This window comes from Poecile atricapillus, chromosome 1 (genome assembly GCF_030490865.1).
Source record: "Poecile atricapillus isolate bPoeAtr1 chromosome 1, bPoeAtr1.hap1, whole genome shotgun sequence".
NCBI lineage: Eukaryota > Metazoa > Chordata > Aves > Passeriformes > Paridae > Poecile > Poecile atricapillus.
Genome location: NC_081249.1, coordinates 107,547,501 through 107,555,626, shown reverse-complemented (window position 1 = coordinate 107,555,626; position 8,126 = coordinate 107,547,501).

The window sequence follows — 8,126 nt, the reverse complement described above, 5'->3', positions numbered from 1 at the left end:
CCCTGACTGACAGGGGATGTCACCAGCCACATGAGCAGAGGTTTTGTGTCCAAACCGAGCCTCCCACGAGGGCTGGGGGGTGCTGAGCTCTAGGGCCAGAGCTGTTCTGCTGTGCCCAGGGAGATGCTTGCTGTCCAGGCACAAATGAACTTTGAGATAATTTCACCTGTTAAACCAAGCAATAATATTAAATTGTGCCTTACAAAGCACAGATATTTCTGTTTCATTCTTTAATACATTTAGATCCATGACCAAGGTCTTGGCAAATATAAACCTGATTAGACTGGAATATTCCATAATAAACCATTTTATAATGATGTTTCTGATTAAAACCTGAGCTTATTTGTGCGACAAGGAGCACCCAGCCATGTGTCAGGGCACTGTGCAAACAAAATACAAAGAAATGGACCCTCCCTCCAATGAAATCCCGAAGGAAAATGCAGACAGAGGAGTAAAACCTGAGCTTTAGGGAATTATAAGTCAAACATAGTGTTTCATACTGTTTTTCCACATACACTTTAATAGGTATTTTCCACTCTGTGGAAGATGCAAAAAACCACAATTCTGTTCATTTTAGTATAGAAAAGGATTTTTTTTTACACTCCAGGGTGATCCATTAGGTTAAGCTGTATTTTAATGATCTGATTTACTCAGAGTATTTGTAACACCACGAAGACTTGCCATCCATCCTATTAAGCCCAGTATCCAACATTAGTAGCAGAAGCACATGGATAAGCAAATGAAATGAAAGCTGTGAAGAAAGTTGCACAGAAGCTGCATAAATGAGATCTGTGTATCTGCAAGGCTCATGGGAAGGATAAATTATTTCAAGATTGATTTAATGCAAAGACACAAGCTGAACAAGCTGACTGATTTTTCTCATTTATCAGTTCTCTAGAACTGGTACAACGTTTACTCATTAATTTTTCTGAGGTGATAGACACACGGAGAACAGTGAAAAAAATCAGCTAAAATGAATAAAACCTGGCCATTAATTCAATGCAGAGGAAGGGTAGATGGATGATGTTACTCTTGCTAGCAGTAACCAAAGTTAACAGCCTAGTCATAATATTTGAACTTAGATAATAAGAATATTTTTTGTCATTTGGGTTTATTTTCCTTTTTCAAAAAAGACATAAATTTTATGGAAACCAGGGGAGAGAAAATTAATCGTAGTATTTCTGGAGCTGGAGACAATAAAAAAATTGGGATACAATGAACAAATTGAACAAAGATGTCTATCAGCCAGATTGTCCTGCAGATCTAAGTGAGATTTGCAGTGTAGAGAGCTTGTAGTGTTCTTCAGAAGGCAGATTGGGGAGCTCTCGTTATGGATACATAATAGAAAGACCACAATGCTGTGGCAAAAAATCAAAGCTTGGGATTTACTCAGAACTTAAGCCTGAGCCTGCATGGATCACTGTGTATCTGTTTGTGCCTTGATCTTCACATAGCACACCAAAAAACCCTCATGTCTCATATACTGTAGAACAATTCAGTGATAAAACCAGTATCATTTTAAGTTATTTTCCAATTCATCTTTCAGTTCATAACACAGAATGGAAAAAATAAATATCAGAGTCTTGCAGATTCTGGGAGAAGCAACAGAACTTTATGGCAACAGCAGAATCTCACACAGGTACAAATCAAAAGAAACATGTTTCCAGTGCAGATTGATTTAGTCATGATCAATCATTATTTCAGATATTCAAATGTTACACAGAAATGTCTTCAGCTGTTTTTAGTGCACAGTATCAAAAATAATTTGATCATTGGCATCCACTCCAAGTATCCAGAAACTTATATTTAATACATGCATTCCATATGTATTTTTGAATGCTTTTACAATATTATTGCTGGTTATTTCTTCATGAGATTTTCTGTGTTCTCTTCTGACCTTATTTGGTTGTTTTGTTTATTTTTTTTTTTTTGAGATACAGTCTTTCCTGACCTTAATTTATCTCAACCTGGGAAAGCATCAGTAAGCAACCATCAAGTAATTTCATCTGTGAAAACGTCTTTTTTATGTCTACATTTATTCTTGTTTCCACTGATATATTACTGAGAGTTACCCAACTGCATCTACGCAACTGAGGAAAAGTTATTGATACAAATTTACAGTGTTGATTTACATGGATTGTAAATTAGTATTTTAGGAATAGTAGGAATTTTAGGAAAATAGCTGAAGACATTGGTTTGAAAGTTCCACCTACTCTTTTTCTTGCTGTAGTATAATCTGTTGCAGTTTTATGCCTACAGAAAAAAGCAAATTCTATTTTAAAATCACAATATCTACCATTTTTAAGAAATTGAATGGTTTAAAATAATTTCCTTAAAAGTAAACCAGTTGTTTTCAGTAGCTGGAGAAACCACAATTAATGCAAATTGTCCTTGGAAAAGGAGATTAACAAATCCAAGCTACCAAAATGAACCAAAAGATCTCTTCCAAAACTGGCGGCCAGAACTTCAGGCTAGTCTAGAATTCCTCCCATGAGATCAAAGTTTTGAAAATTTTTGGGTGCCTGCCCCACCACCCAAGCTTTCCATGGACAGAAGATGAGCATCTGAAGCCAGCCCCGAAGTGTGTTTTACCCTATTATGTTTGGGACTGATGGGAGATGCAGCCTTTGTAGCAAGAGCTCTCTCAAAGGTCCTATTCTGAATCTATGGCCTGCAAACCATTAAGTTCCAAAATGAATGAAATAATAAATAACAAATCAACACCTTTTTTTTGCCCCATGCCTTTAGGAATAACATCCTTTTCAACACCAGTGCTTAACAAACCACTATTTATCTTAATTGACCAGCTAAACCTGATCCAGCCAAACTGCTCAAGACACAGAAAAGAAAAAAATGTATAAAGAGAACTCTGGAATGGAGCTTTCTTTCAACTATTTACAATAACCAAATAATTTGTTTTAAATACTCAATATTAAGGGTTGGTCTTTAACTAGGTAATGCATCAATAAAGCAAAATCTATTTCACTGGTAACTTCATTATTTTTAATAAAACTAAAGGTAGTGACAAAAACTACAGCTTTAGCCTCACTTAGTTTGATAAACAATGAGAAAAAGATGACAACATCATGAATTTCTCTTGGTTTTGTTGGTTTGTTTTGAGGACAGAGAGAAGGCAGTCAGCCCCTTCCCTGTCTGATTCTTTTTCTTGTTTACCTGGCAACAGATCAGGGTAAAGGCTGATGGGACCAACTCTCTCTGCTACTGCCTAAGCTGCCAAAGAAGGAAGCAGTGTCACATCACATCAATAGGTCAGTAACAAATTCTTTATGGAAAACCAGGTTTCCAATCCCACAAAACTACCCCAGGAGAATTCACAGACCAGATGTCACATCAAGAGTTGCCACAAACGCTGTGCAACAGTCCTTAATCCAAAGTATTTAATCAATTTCAAAATCAGTATTGATTTATTAGATTTCTCTTTTCATAATATAGAAATACTTCATAAAAGCATTTACACTGCCTAGGTAACTAGTTTAATGTTATGTTAGGAGCTGTATCTCTGGTGACCTGAAGTGTTGCTTTGTTTGGTTGGGGTTTTTTTTTCTGAGTGTTTTATTTCTTTTTGCATCGTGAATGCAGGCAAGTAGATACAGGCACAGACACACAATTGTTATGTGGTATTTCATTGCACTATTGATCTCTGCTCAAAACTCCTGTTGATATGCAGGATCAGGTGCATCTCTGCCAGATGGGATTCTTCCACACTAACCCCTCGAAATTTCACGGTGCTCTGTGATGGCACTGCTTACCACCTTGATGGAAAAGGTAACAGTGAAATGTCATTGTAAGCTCAGATTTGTTGATCAAACCCTCAACAAGACAGTCCAGGAAAGAAAGCTGCAAGATTCCTAGGTGCCATTATTACACAATACCCTCTCGCCATCCCGACACATTCAGAAGGATTACAAAGCAGTGTCTACCCACGTGACATTGGCCTGACTCACCAAAACAAAGGAATATTTTATTTTCATGCCCACTTACTTTTTCTGCCTGTCAAACAGCAACCATCTATGACTATAAGGAAAACCAGTCCCCTGATCAAAGCACTGAAACACAGTGAGCAGAAGAGTAGTAACATGAAAATGATGACCATGAAGGTCCCCACAATCTAACATGGACCACCTGTGAATTTTCTGGATTAAAATGAGAGTGGGAATGGTTCAGCAGGTGCCTTTAGGCTGAGAGACCAACAGCCTTTAGGCTGAAAAAAACCAACTGGTCCCTTTAAGTTCACATGAATACAATCTTATATTTAAGCTCTCTTTTTCAGTATATAGGTACTGAAATTAGCCTTTTTTTAGATTGTTGTGATACTGGTCTGTTGTGGTGACTGCACTCCTATCTTGTCCTCAACACTATTTTCTACTAATTCCCAAAGATGCCAGGAAATAGGAGCTTTTTCACCTTCCCATCGGTTTCTGCTGTGTCCAGAAGGTGATCTTTGCTGAAACACAGTACACTGGTTCCCATACTGTTGTACCAAATTACCATTCCTGGTGTATTGGTATTTTTTATTGGCAACACCAGGTGAGGTATTCTGCAAATCAGCCCTGTTTACATTTCCTTCTGTAGCCTTCCTCTTTGTCTTTTGGGAGTGATATCCTTTCCAGATTCCCTCTTAGAGTCCTGTGCTTCCTGTCAGCCATGATAGGTGATGAAAATCCCAATCACTTATTTCAGTGGATTATGATAAATTTAAGGATGACCAGCATACCAGTGATACCAAAGGAAGACGTCCATGCCTGTGATATTCTTCAGTCCAGCAGAGAGAGGAAGAGGCACTCCAGGGTGTAGTTTCCTACCATCCCATCCATTTTGACTGCAGTGCAGTTGTTTACACTGCACAGTACCTGACACAAACCCTGGAGACTCTGACCTCCTCCCTGTGCCCTGATCTACCCCAAGGGAACAGCCAGGCCACGGGAAAACCAAACAAATTGTGAGAGTCTCCAGGCCAGGATCACCAGGATGAATGATCTGACTTCTGAAACTCAGTCTCCAGCACCTTAAGTGAGCCAATTCCTTCCCACCACTTCCTAAAGCCCCAGCAAGAAAACAGCTCTTCCTCTACCAAGGGCCTGTAGGGCACCACTGCATGAAGGCCACATTTTATTGGACAGTAATAAATAGTAATTGAAATAAAAATACCATCTGCTTAATCATAATGCCTCAGCAGAAGATCTGAGGCTTCCTCCTCTTAAATATATTCATACCACTTTGGCGGACCTAAAGATATTTGGGATCTGTGCAGTGGGGAGCACAAATAAAGGAGTTACACTGGAGGAGACCTGGGTATATTAGAAACTTGTGGTCCAGTGCAGACTCAGAACCATGAGTTTGGAAACAGCACATCATACAGCACCATAGAATTGGCTACAGATCTCCCAGACTCAGACTGTCCTATGCAGAAACACTCTCAGTTTCTTTCAGTTTTCAGCTTTGAGGATCTCTGCTTGGACACAAAGTCCCTCTCTCCAGAGTAAAACAAATATTCAGTGCCTTGGTAATTGCTAAGCAGTGTTTCAAGTCCTATTATTTAGCCTTTTTCTCAGCCATAACCAACTGTTCTCAAGCTCACAGGACTAAGCACAACCTCATTGACACCAGCATAATGAGACCTATTCAGAGCCACTAATGGTTCAACAAATAAACAGGAATTGGCTGAATAGATGCCATTATGCCACTTTATACCTTATTTACTTGCACGTGTAAGCCCAACACTAACAGTTTTCTGGTAAAGCACCAGCCAGCTGATGCTTTTTTCCAGACAAAATAAACCAAACATAGCAAACTTCTGCACACATTCGTGACCAGCACTAAATGTCCCCCTGAAAAAGAAAATATGTGGAGAATAAACACACAAAGGCATCTTTTTTTCCCCCCTTTTTCTTGAATTCTCTAAACTGCAAATTTGGAGTCTCCCCTTAACACCCTACTTGCTTCCTAATTTACAGCTGCACAGAGTCAGAAATGTTTTCCTGGTTTTTTCCTTTGGAACTGAGAGTTGCAGAAATCCATGTGATAACGATTGCTCAGAGACTGAATTGTCTTCCATATTTAAAAAAGTGTTCATTCTGAAGCCAGGATTAAGGTCTCAGGCAGGACAGGATTCAAAGGATTTTGTGGCTGTGTATCATTCTGGGGTGGTTCTGTGCTGCTGATCAGAATTTAGTTGCCATTAAGAGAGTAGAATTTTCCAGCTGGAGCTCAGAACTGGAAAAACAAAAAAGTCAATGGGGAAATGGAACTTCTTAAATAGGATTGATAGGTTAAAAAAAAAATTGTTTTGGTTATACCCACATGGAATTATGGGTGGTGTATTTATAGTAAAAATGCATTTATTATTAACAACACAGATTAACAAATCTTTAAAATCTTCTGTGAGGTTTTGGGGGTTTTGGTTTTTTTTGGTTTTTTTGAATTATCATATATATTTTTAAAGTCAAAAATGTATTAATGGATACAAGTGAGATACTCTTTCACCCTTGTCTAAAAGCCATTTCCTTTCATCTTTCTGAACCCCTTTCCAACCAGCACGGATCACACCTGCACTCAGCAGTGACACGGAAACAGAGGCTAAAAGCTCTGGAATAAGAAACAGCCTGGGTTAGCCAATGGCACAGAACCTTACCTGGCTGGAGTGTGCTGGAAAAACTCCAGCTCCTCCATGAAAATTGTGAGGTGTGCTATTAACAGCCCAGGTCACTGGCTCAGCTCACAGAGCGGGGCCAGCAGCACCCCAAAGGCCCAGGAACACCGAGAGGTCAACTGGGCAGCAAAACCATAAAGGACTTGCACTAAGAGCCCACTGAAGGATTTTAGAAACAGGACTGTGCATATTCTCCTCACACCTGCGTTTTAGTGGAACATGACCGCTAATGGAAAGGTGATTGAAGGCTAAAATAATCACCCCAATGTTCCTGAGAGAAATATCAGTTTCTGATTCCTCTGCTTTGAGCACGTAGAGGAGGAGGGAGGGGGTTACTTGTTCAGGATTTCTTTCCTGCTCATCACAGCCCTCTGGACAAGCACAGCCACGGCAGAAGAACAGATCAGCACATAAAAACTGCAGACTGGAAAAGGACCAAGCTGAGGTTCCTGATGAGCTGCCCTAGATGCTCCTCAGCTGAAAGCTGCAAATACAGCCCTGCAGTTTAAGTTCCAGTACATAACAACATAATCTCTGTTGATTACTACTAATTAAATTTCTTCATTTCCCCCTCCCCCAATACTTTTTCACTCCACTTTAAGAGCACACTCAGCATATTTACCTTTTCTGAGTTTCTGGATGTTTGTGAAGCACGGGCGTGTGTCCCACTGCAGCATCTGCAGCCTTACAAATCCTCATATGTTCTGATTCTTAAACATTTTTTTGCTTCTCTTTCCACATTCCTTCTATTCAGCACATGCAGGTGCAGTATTGCTCATCCTCATCTGCTCTGCAAATCCTCTGAAAATCAGTAATGAAATACTAGGGGAGAAAAAGAAAAAACAACAAAAACCAACCAACCAACCAAAAAAAAACCCAAACCAAAACTGATTAAAAATGTATAAAATTTGCTTTTTAATCAAACATTATTTATTCAGTGGCCAACTACAGTATGCAAGACACTATTAGCTGTGTAAAAAAAAAAAAAAAAAAGGTTTATCTTAATATTTAATGTGTGTCCTCACCCCATTCTAATTTCCAAATTACAAAGCTGAAGGCTTCTGCTGCTGATAATTAATTCTTTGCCTGTTATTAACTCAAACATTGATGCCCCATTCATTAGGTTACACAGGTGCGACTTCAGTGGCAGTTTGTCTGCATAAATAAATAAATGATATGTTTTGACATTACTGTGTATTTGGCCTTGATACCCAGAGCTGAATGAAAGGCAGGAAAGGGCCCTGATCTCCCCCTGTCTGGAGAATACAAACAGATTGAGAAGTGCATCACCTGCACATGTTACTGCAGCAGCCTTCCCTTTGTTGTCAAACTCGACTCAGATTCATTTCAAAATACCCAAGTCCAAACCTAATTTCTGGCAGGACCTACAGGATCAAATATGTCTCCTTGGCATTCATTTGCTGCCAGAAAGCCTCAAAAGGACAATGAATGACAG